We start from the raw sequence: 12,360 nt of genomic DNA on the forward strand, positions 1-12,360 counted from the left end.
AAATTTTCTAACAGTTGTTTTTTTTTTTTTGTTTGTTGTTGATGAATGAGAAGGTTCTAGCTCTTGTTCAGTAACTAATCTCGAATCAGCATCAAACAAACTCAAAATAGGTTCCGGTTCATCAATTTGTTCCGTTTCTTTTAAAATAACTTGAGTAGGCTGAGTGTTAGACTCAAGTTTTTTAAGCGATTTATCCATAACTAAATATTTTTTATAAATATTTATAAACAAAATAACAGATATAATTATTAATTTACTACTTAGAACTTAGTGAACGGATGTTGAATAATAATAAGTCAATAAAAACTAAAAAGTTCAAAATTCATATTTTCAACTTTCGTGATCGCTATGACTAATGATTATTTTGACTAATGAGTAATGAGTATTATACTATTATCATTTATCAGTTGACAGTTTTTATAACTTATAAATTATAATATAATTGTCAGTTAATTACCGCGGTTGCATATTCACAACCGTGTTATAGTATGGCATCTTATTTGTCATGGCTATAATTATAAATACATAGTTAGTATAGATATCTGTGTACTGGCGTACCTACTACAGAAATTATTTACAGTAACAGTAACAGTTGTACAACTTGTACCGTTACGCGTTTAAACATTGATTAGGTAATCTGCTTATCTGCGATCATGATTTATATCTTAAATCGTGTCTGCGATCAAAATATGTTAATCAATTAGTATTATCACCACAGAACAATATTATCACAGAATAGATTAAATTTATATTTTATTCTGTGGTATTATAGAAAATATCTGTGAATTATATAACCACAAATAATAGTAAAAAAAAAAATTTCAATATAATGCAATTTAGTTCTGTAATGGCCGGTTTCAAAGTAAATATAGTAAATAATACCACATTTTTTTGTATTTTCATAAATACCACAAAATTACCACCTTTTTAACTATACCACACCATGTACCACAAGTGGATTAAATTACCAAAGTATGGGGTAATTACCACATCATCGGCAACACTGACTGACTCGCTTGTGTTATACACAGTGAGTCGTTGCCCCGTCCGGGCCGAAAGGGTTTGCTCAGCACATTCCGTTTTGGCCGGTGGTGGTGTACAATATCACTATACTAATAACATATATTCTACATATAAAGTAACCAGGGGTTCTTAGTATTCACAACATTATATTATATTTAAATTATTTATAACATTTGCTTAATCTGGTTTTTAGGTGGTTATTAGTACAGTACCAAGACCCAATACGCCTAGGTTTGGGGGTGATGTTGTATTTCCAGCAGATTTATGTTAGTGTGGTCAACGGTTTGAATTTGAATAATTGATCCCCCCTTGCGATAATGAATCCTCCATTTAGATATGCCGCAATGGTGAGATTTAAATAAATACATTATTATTATTATTACATAGATTCAATACAAAATTAATTTAATATAATAAGAGTAATATACATGAAGGGTCTAATATTTCGAGATCTATTTTAGGCGGTATGAGTTGGGTCTAAAATATAATTTATTATATTTCAAAGGTAACACACATACACACACACATATTATACAATCTTTAGTGGCATACCAACTATTTTTATCCAATACAATATATAAAACCCAAAATAAATAAAAATATTACATGAACTAAACATTTAGTATTTACGAGAATAATATTTTAGTAAGCCATGGCTTAAAATGTTACCACCTTCACAAAAAATCTTGAGATCAACGGACTCTGGCTATCTTGCCCCGTGTCAAGTGACTATGTTCGGTCAATGTGTTTCCAGTCTTTTGTCCGGTATACACACACATTTCACGATCGACATACCTCTTGACTCTTAAGTCTTTAAATCCGTGATTTTTTCAAAGTGTTTTACATTTTCATTTTAAGAAGTATATTAGTTTATTAGTATATAATATTAGTTGTTCTTTTAAAAATATAATATGTTTAATTGCGGTAAGTGTCCTGCGTCTTTTGGTCATAAGTGTAATTTGATTGGACATGAGAAAAGGCATGATGCAGTTCGGCTCTCTTGCTCATTGTTCAATTCAACATTTAATGACAAGCTAACTTACCATGCCATACGAAAAACATCCATGGTATGTTCAGAACATTACAGATATTATACATTTTTCTGAAGTTAATTTATTATTTTTTTTTTAAATTAATTAATTAATTATTTATTTATTTATTTTAGGTATTGCTCGCGTCCCTGCAGTTCGGAGTAATAGAGTAGTACTCAATCCACAAGTCAGTGTGTCCAACAATGAAAACACATCGAGTCACCCTAGAGCCGTTAAACATGGATATACCGAAGTTGCGCCACAAATATTTGTACCTGACACAGTGTCGGACTGGCCATGGCCGCTGGGCCGCGAATGCGGCCGGGGCCCCTACCTTTTTTTTTTTTTTTTTAGTGTCGTCAATTTTGTCCAGCATTCCCTATGGCCTATAATATGATGATGAATAATAGTAAAATGAAATTGTCTAGTAATAAGTTTTTTTGGATTAATTGCACTACTGCAAGTTAAGTTAGGTTTTATAGGACTTAGACGAGACCACGAGGACCCCGCTTGTCCGACCTTGCAGGGGCCCCAGTGCCCCGCTGTTGGATTCAGCAATCATGCAAATATTGCATAGAAAAAAAATGTATTATGTATTAATTTACAATACTATACGTCTATAATATCTGTATAAATGTATGATATATAAATATATAATAATGATGAAGGTATGACATTTACTTTTGAAAGCGACTTAAATAATATAATTCTTATATAGCTTACGGATATGTCTCCTAAATTGAAATTTTATAACAGAAATATAATTTTAGTTTTCGTAATTTAATTTCTGTGTAACTAATAATTATTATTTATTGTTTTGTAGCTTCAAATGTTTCATAGTTTATTTTTAAACGAATGATTTCCATCGCGTCGGCTTTGCGTTAATATTGTATTATAATGCTATTATTTATAAATATTATATAATGTTTTTCTCGCATCGGGCATCCCATCGAGTATCGACTATCGACTATAGTTATTTATAAAAATATTGTCGACTAATATAACTAGGATAATACTGATAATAGTATAATACGTACACAGCTATGATTATTGATTTGTTAATTTATTAATCAGACTGCTCACTGCTCTAGTCGTGTACTCGCGTGCTGTCGATTATTGTTAATTGTTATGCGATATATTTGATGTTAAACTATTGTCTATTGTTAATTTATTTACCGTGAATTTGTGCAATTAATTTATGAACATCAGAACATGAAACGTATATATAAATCTGGGGCCGCAAAAAAGGCAGAAAGAAATAAAAAAGCATTATTAGCGATCCAATCATCCCCACATCAAAAAAAATTAAGTTTTCCTACACTGGAACAAGTGCAGCGTGTTGCTGAGAATAGTACGAAAAGTAAGTTTTAAATACTCTAAACTCCATTAATGTTGATGGCTATAGAAAAAAATATAGCTATTGACACTCAAAAATTGATAGAGACTATAGCATATTCATCTAATGAATTAAAAAAATTACTTATTTAAAAATTGTGTTTTATTATTTAAAATATTCTTACTAAGTATAGGTAGGTACCTATTTCAAAAATAATTAGCTGTAAAATTGCTTTTATATTTAAGTTAACTCATGAATCATGATTATGATATATATTATATATTATTATAATCCATATTAGTAAAAATGTAAAGTACCTATATTTAAAGAAGTATCTTAATATGTTGTTTCAACGAAATACAGTGTACATTTTTTGGGGGCCCCTTAAAAAAACTGATCCATGGGCCTTTGGTATGCCAGTCCGACACTGACCTGACAGTCAAGCTGGTCCATCCAACAGCCGGAAAGTCGTGCCTGTCCCCATATGAGTAAAGCCGGGTTTACATTGGTAGAGTATTCGGTATAGTACGACGGTAGAGTGAGTACTCTATCGTTTCTAGCATAATGTAAACACTCAGGAATAGTATAGGTAGAGTACTAAAGATAGTAATCGGTATAGTAGAGTAGTTAACCACTGTGGTAAAGTACACTCTACTTGCTTTTACCCCCACCATCGTTTTTACTATACTCTACCACCACTCTACTGGTGTAAACAGTCTATTTTTGGTATAGTAAAGTAAAATATTGTTGATATCGCCTGAACCGGCACATGGATTATATTTATTTTTAAACTTTGTAAACATTTTTAATTTTGTTTAATGTTTTTAAACCTTATAATATAATACTATTCTACATTTCTGATCGTATTGTATTACATCATTTTACTTCATTATAAAAAAGGTTTTAATAATTTTTAAAAATGAAGTGGTCTGAAAGTGACACGATAGCGCTGGTGGAATTGTATGAAAAGCATGAGTGTATATGGAATATTGGTTCTAAAGATTATAGAAATAAATTAATGAGAGACGCTGCCTACGAAGATATCGTCAAGACACTTAAAAAAGATAATTTTGGCGTGACTGAATTGAAACAAAAAATAAAAAACTTAAGGTGTACTTACAACCAAGAACTATTAAAAATAAAAAAATCACAGAAGTCTGGTAGTGGTGTTGATGATCTATATGTTCCAAATATAAAATGGTTCAAATTGATGGATTCATTCATGAAAAATGTCAAGTCTGTGAAAATTGGTTGTACACAGGACAATGCAGAAAGTGGAGGTAAGTAATATTTATTTTATTGATATTACTTAACTGATTTTCCTCTTTAATTTGAGTTTAATTGTTAATGTAACTTGAAGTACAGTCAATTTTACAAATTATGACTATTTTACCAAAATATGCTGTTAAAACAACTAGTTTTAAAGTTTTCATTGAATTAAATAAGTATAAATATTTAGACATATTATAAATGTATAATATAACTAACAGTATTTAGTTATAGTTTTAAGAAGATGAATGTTAAAATATTGGAAATACTAAAATTTTTAGAAATGGTACCGTTAACCAGGCCAACATGGGGCAGTTTTGAAATTCTATTATAAATAACTTTAAGTTTAATTATTCTAGAGGTATTTTCAATATAACATTTTTTTTAGGTAAGGTTTGATTTATTAATTTCTGTTGCATTTAAACTATACAAATTATTCCTTCTATGTGTTTTTTTTATTTTTCTGCTTGCCCCATGTTGTACCGAATATTTTTTCAGATGGTATAATACATAATATAATTGAAAATTAAATTAATTAAACAGATACTACTAGTAAAAACAGTTAGTTATTTATTAATTAATTAGTTTAATTACTTACAATAAACCAATGCATTTTGGTACAATTTTTTCAAAATATTATAACATATTATAATATAATTAAACTAATTAAATTAACTAAACAGATACTATTAGTCTAGACTCTATACATATTTATTAGTATATATGCCTATATTGCCAAGGTACAGCTCCTTCATTTACAAAATAATTTTTCAAATTATCGCGTATTTTGTTGGCCAAGTCTGATGCTCTTCTTTCCCTATGACTTTCCAAATTTCGAAGCTCAATTATTTCCGTTCTCCAGCGACCTTCTCTCATTAAACCACTCGATATATCTTCTTCATCAATAGAGCCAGGTGGTAGGTATGTAGAGGAAGATTTTCGTAGAAAGTTATGAAGAGCGCACGCAGCTAGTACAAGTTTGTTCACTGTTTTAAATTGCAATATATTTTTTTATCAAATACTCGAAATCTGCTAACCAAAATGCCAAAAGCATTTTCTACAATACGTCTTGCTCTGCTTAAGCGATGATTAAAAATTTTTTGAGGTACAGTTAGAGCTGTTCTGTAACATTTATATGGTTTCATCATATAATGTCGCAACGGAAATGCATCATCGGCTACAACGCAATATCCTAATGGAAGCAGATCTTTTTGCAAAAGTTGTCCAAGTTCACAATTTTGGAGAATACCACCGTCCGATGCTGACCCTTTGCTGCCGATTGATACATAAGTAAAACAATAGTTATGGTCAACCAGTGCCATCAACACTACACTGTTAGTCCCCTTATAGTTGTAATATTTACTTCCACAGTTAGGAGGTGCCATTATCAACACATGTTTGCCGTCAATTGCTCCGCAGCATTTAGGAAAATTCCATGTATCTTCAAAGCCTTTCGCAATGCTTTTCCATTCTTCATAAGTTTTTGGCATCTAAATATTTAATTATTATATTATTATTTGAATAATTACCATACAATGTAATACAACTGTGTACATTTATTTATTTTTGTTTTTTTAATTAACCAAGGTAACGAAGGAGGGCTGTTGGAAAATGTAACAGGTGAATACACAGAAATGTCTACAACGCCGGTGACAACAACTGTAGTTGCTGGAAACCCACAAGTGCCTACAACACCTACTGCAAAAACTCCAATAGTTACAAAAACATCAGCTAAAAAAAGGAAGCTACATCATTTTACAACAGCAATTACAGAATTGCGTAATATTCAAAATGATTTAAATAAAATGGATTCCACTGAAATAAGTGATAATGATGCTTTTGGCCAATACGTTATTGCAGCACTTAATAAGTTGTTACCAAGGCAAGCTATTTTGGCTCAAAGTGATATACAGTCTCTTTTGACCAAGTATCGATTAGCAGAACAGTCTGGGTCAAACAGTTTTCATTCTACGTCACCACAATCTTTTTATGCAACTGATGAAGATACATCTACACAATACAATATAGCAACTGATCAAGATACATCTACACAATACAATATAGCAACTGATCAAGATACATCTACCCAATACACTCTACTATCAGCCAACACAGGCAACAAACATGATGAAGATAACAGGGACAATATCATCGCAAAAGCCTGGTCATTGATTTAAATTTAATTTTCCCCAAATGGGATTTTTTTTGTTTATCTAATTTTTCACTCCATAATGTTAAAATGTTTTGAACTTAAAAAGAATAAAAATCATTTTTATTGTAGTTGGTATTAGTTATAGTCTTAACATTGTCTCATTTTCAACTAATATAATATTGTAAATGTTCTATATTTTGTTAATATATAATAAAATATATTGTACCTATGTACGAAATAATTTTAAAGAAAAATACCTTAATATATTGTTCCAGGGCTTGATAAATGGCGTCACAAACTTCTGGTAAAAATTTAGATATTGCGGGAATTGACACTCTAAAGAAATGTTGTAGGGTTCGGTAACTATTACCAGTCGCTAAATAATTCAATGTTATTTGTAGCTTAATGCGCGCTGGTAGTGCATCTCGAAGAATAGTGTCCTGTTTTTGAATAGTTGGTGATACCAAATTCAATAATTGTTCAAAATTTTCATTTGTCATTCTTAAACACAGCCTGTACTCTTCTGGATCCTCTAAAGCTAGTTCAGTAAGAAGATTTTCTGATGCACCAAGTACTGTTCTTCTTTTTATCCACTCTCGAACCCAAATTCGTTTTTCTTCATTACTCTCATCAATGAATTCTAAAATATCGTTTACTAACGCAGTTGTAACCACTCGAAGGCATTTCTTTAATAATTTTCGACAATGACGACGACGTACGATATCCATATTTGTTTATTTGATGTTTTGAAGTTGATCAAACCTAACCGTGACGGCGTGAGTTTACACATCAACTGCACTCTCTTCTAGTACTAAATACTAGCTTCGTGTAAACAGTTACTCTACTAAAACTAGTAGAGTAGAGTGAGTAGACAAAATAGTAGGCTAGTGTACTCTACCAAATACTCTACCAATGTAAACCCGGCTTAAATGATCAGTGTATGATAATGATAATAATGAACTGTGTTTAGAAGTTTTGGAACATGTTCAAAAGGACGCACCGCAGCTCCGCATGAATAAAAATATTTTGTGAATCCGTAACTCCGCATGCACCGTATCTCCGCACGGTCGAAAACACGAACGCACCGTATCTCCGCATTCTAAAAATATTTGAACACCAAAAGTCCACATGCCATAAAACCGATATAATATAAAATTGATAACATATTATAGGTAATAAACTAATAACCAATATATTTATTTCCCTAGTGTGGAATGTATACGGGACGAATTCAGTTCTCTGAGCATTCTCTGTGTAGTAGTTGCTTAAAATTTAATTGTTAGATTATATTGTTGCTTAAGTTAAGTTTTATTTAAATATGGCAAGTGAAATCAGTGTTGTATACAGTCAACGGGGAAATGTGCTGTTAGTAAAAAATAATTATAAATACTCTAAGTATACAGAACTAATATCCGGAGAAGTTGGATGGAAATGCATACAGAAAACGTGTTCAGCAAAATTATACACGATTGGCGTTGATTATAATTTTTCGCGGGAATCAGGGACACATCTACATGAAAGTATCGACACCAATATTATTATTCGACAAAAGATTAGTAACGGGATAAAACGAAAGGGACTTGATTATATTACTGATCGTCCTTCCAAGTTAATAAAACTTGAAATAGCTAATAATGTAGAAGCAGTGTCGACTTTAACATGTAAAGACACAAAATTAATTAGAGATAGCATTTCTCGTGAACGCATACGAAATTTACCGAAACTTCCAAAATCAATTTCTGAAGTACATGATTATATTAATAACACCAATCCGATAACGGTGAAAGACGAATATTTTGTTATAACAAATGACCCATTAGATCATATAATAATATTTTCATGTGATATAAATTTAAATTTTATGTGTGATTCTCAGACCTTATATGTTGATGGTACATTTAAATACTGTACGAAATTTTTTCACCAATTATTCAGTATTCACGCATATTGTAATGGCGTATTTGTACCAGTTGTGTTCTGTCTGCTTCCAAATAAAAATAAAGATACATATACAGCTATTTGGGAAATACTTCGTGAAAAATGTCATTCGTTAAACAAATGTTTGCAACCAAGAACACTAGTAATCGATTTCGAAACGGCAATTCATTCAAGCGTCAAAGATATATTTCCTAATATAGTTATAATTGTATGCCGTTTTCATCTTAGTCAATCATGGTACGTATGGATAATATATATTATATTATATTATATTATATTTAGTTATCTATTTTTATTTATTTTTTGTTAATAGGTGGAGACGAATACAAGCAGTTGGTCTTGTTCAAGAATATAAAAACAACGAATCCAACATAGGAAAATGGCTCAGACAATTATTTGGTCTTATGTTTCTAGATCCTTACGAAGTTGAACTATGTTTTGAAAATGACTTTAAAAATGACCAACCCAAGGATGCACGAGTTAAAAAAATTATCACTTACTTAGACAAAACATACATAAAACAGGATGCAACATTTCCACCCAGTATTTGGGCCAAAAAAGAAGCAACACTGGAAAGAACAACTAACAATTGTGAGTCTTTTCATGCCAAATTTGGTAATTTATTTACTTCAGCACATCCAAATATTGCAGTTTTCATTAAAAATGTATTAGCCACGCAGACGGATTCTTATATACGAATGAATTCTGCCAATAATAATGAAAGTAGAATAATTAGAACACAACAAAAAAACCATATACAATTTATAAATAAAAAAATAGAATTGTATAACGACAACCAAATTGATAGGTATAATTTTGTAAAGAGTTTAGCTTCATTTAATGCAATTTAATTTTAATTTACATTAAATATTTTATATTTTATTTTATTTATTCTAAAATATTATTTTTATTTAATTTTAATAACATAATATATTGTATTTAAAATAAATAAATTAATACAATAATAAATACGATATATTTTATACCATGTGCGGAGTTAGGGTGTTAAAAAAAAATCCTGTATGCGGAGTTAAGGTGTCGAAAAAAAAACTTGTTTGCGGAGTTAAGGTGATATATTATAAAATGGCGACGATCCGTGCGGAGTTACGGTGCACCGGTTCAAAATGCTGAACTATGCGATGTGCAAGGTAAGATTTACCATGATACTATTGTACAGGTTAGGGATAATTACATTTTTATTCCAAAGATTCTATGATAATATAAGTTTTATCATAAAAACTTAACAAACGGTTTGTGAATCGATCATTGGTATAATAGTCGGAGTATTCTGGCATTGTATCGATCAATTCACTCGTCGCATCCTATGGTATAATCGTCGAAATATTCCGGCATTGTTCTGAATTTCAGACCGCTTCTTAAGTTTTTTTTTTACAATACAATTTTTATTATGAACAATTCATAACATTTAGTTTTGAGATTCTTTTTCAATATAAGTTGTAATTCAAATTTATTATACGGTTTTTTTTTTTATCGCGGGTATGACAGATATTTATATTTAGATTTATTTTATTAGATATTAAACTGTTTAGAACATTACACCATGATAGGTAAAATCGTGTTCATAAGGAAAATACAATAACTGCTCGTAATTTTGAAAAAGCACGTATGGATAATGTTAAGATAGGCGGATTCGTTGAAACTAGTTCATCACACAAACGACTTATTATTCATTATTTCACGAAAAATGTTAATAATATTTCAAACTTTCCTGAATTTCTTTTTTCAATAAAATCTGATCTGATACAAATATTAAAATCATCACTTGAGAAAAATCATATCAAATTTAATCTGAAGTTGGAAGGCACATATTCTGTATGTTTGGACCTTCTGGGTCCAATAACCCCCAAAATAATGACTGCAAATGCTTCAAATGGTGCGTTTTAGCAAAACACGTAGCGGGTAAAAATAAGTTTTACATTAGTAATAATTATTACCAACATGAAAATAAATATGACTTCGCCGGTCTTTAATTCCCGATACCTTTGTGTGATGTTAAGATATTCGAGCGTAACAATCAAAACGTGTCAATTAATGTTTATGGAATTGAAAAAAAATTCGATCCCTCATCAGTCTGTGTCACATATTGTTTTACCATTAAAAGTAATAGAAGAGAAGAAAGCTGATCATTTAGGGCCGATTTCACCAAATATGCTTTAATCGTGGTTACAGTAATCAAGATTACAAGTTAATCGTGATTAAATTAGATTTGCATTTCACCATGCTAATCACGGTTCCACAAATCACGATTACGGTAACCGTGATTAACTCTACTAACCGCGATTAGAGGTACTATCACAGAATTCTGTGGGTACTATCAAACAGCTGTGGCCTACGATAATGTGATAATAGTAAAATCAGCATCTTTATTAGACATTGGTTATCCATAGTCTATTGACCTACGACCATCGTAGCATCGTTTTATTTGAATCAGTGCGCACTCCGCTGTTTTTTTTAACTTTTGTTTGGTCATTTTGATTTGTTTTAAATATGGAAACTGTAAAGAGGAAACGAGAGCGTACTTTCGACAAGTCGGAAAAACGTATGTTTTTAGAGAGTATCACTCGACACTTTAGTGTGATCGAGTCAAAAAAGACTGACGGTGTAAATATGAAACTGAAGAGCCAAAAGTGGAATAGAATTGCTGAAGAATTTGCCGCAGCATCATCAACATGTCATAGAGACTCTCAGAGTTTAAAAACGCTGTGGGACAACCTTAAGAGAAAGGCGAAGATGGCAATTGCTGCGCAAGCAGATAACATATACGGCACAGGTATTATATCTACACGTCATACAACATGTACATTGTACACATTTTTGTAAACAAATGTACGGTTTTTACAGGAGGAGGTAAAGCTAAGACAATTTTAGCCGATCCTGAAATCGAAACAGTTGTGGGGCTAATTCGACCACATGTCGAAGCCTTTAATAACATGTTTGATGACAACGCAGACTTTGAAAGTCAAATAATCACAGGTAAGTTAATTTTCTTATGAATACTATTATAACTTTAATTGTAGTTACATTATTTACTAATATTAATATGTTTAATATGTATATAAGTCATTATCAGCACCTGTGACTGAAGACGTGGAAAATCAAATGGATGAAGAAGATGAGGATGAAAGATTTCTGATGGAAAAAGAAAACAACACGACATTAGGACATGATTGGTCGCAGTATAGCCCTGCTATGTTGAAGGCTCCAGTGTCTACTGCTCTCCGCCAGCCTTCGCAAACATTAACTCAGCCACTAACCCATGCAGGCAGGATTCCACTCATCACCAACACATTGGTGGAAATGCAGTCCCCTGTTCCAGCAACTCCAATAGTCACCAGTAAACTTAAAAGTCCAAGAGACAGTAAAAATGTTGTGTCCCGAAGAAGACCAGTCTTATCCACATCAGCTTCGCAGACTCTTCTTGAAACTAGAGTCGCTATACTTAATTCAGAAAATATGAATGCTAATGAAGAACATAAATTAGAAATAGAGATATTACAGCTCAAAAAAAAGCAGGAAGAAGAGAAGCTAAAACAGGAAGAGATGAAAACTGAATTGATAAGAATTCAGATAGAGAGAGAAACTGGAGTGCA

Source organism: Metopolophium dirhodum, chromosome 1 (assembly GCF_019925205.1).
Source record: "Metopolophium dirhodum isolate CAU chromosome 1, ASM1992520v1, whole genome shotgun sequence".
Taxonomy (NCBI): domain Eukaryota; kingdom Metazoa; phylum Arthropoda; class Insecta; order Hemiptera; family Aphididae; genus Metopolophium; species Metopolophium dirhodum.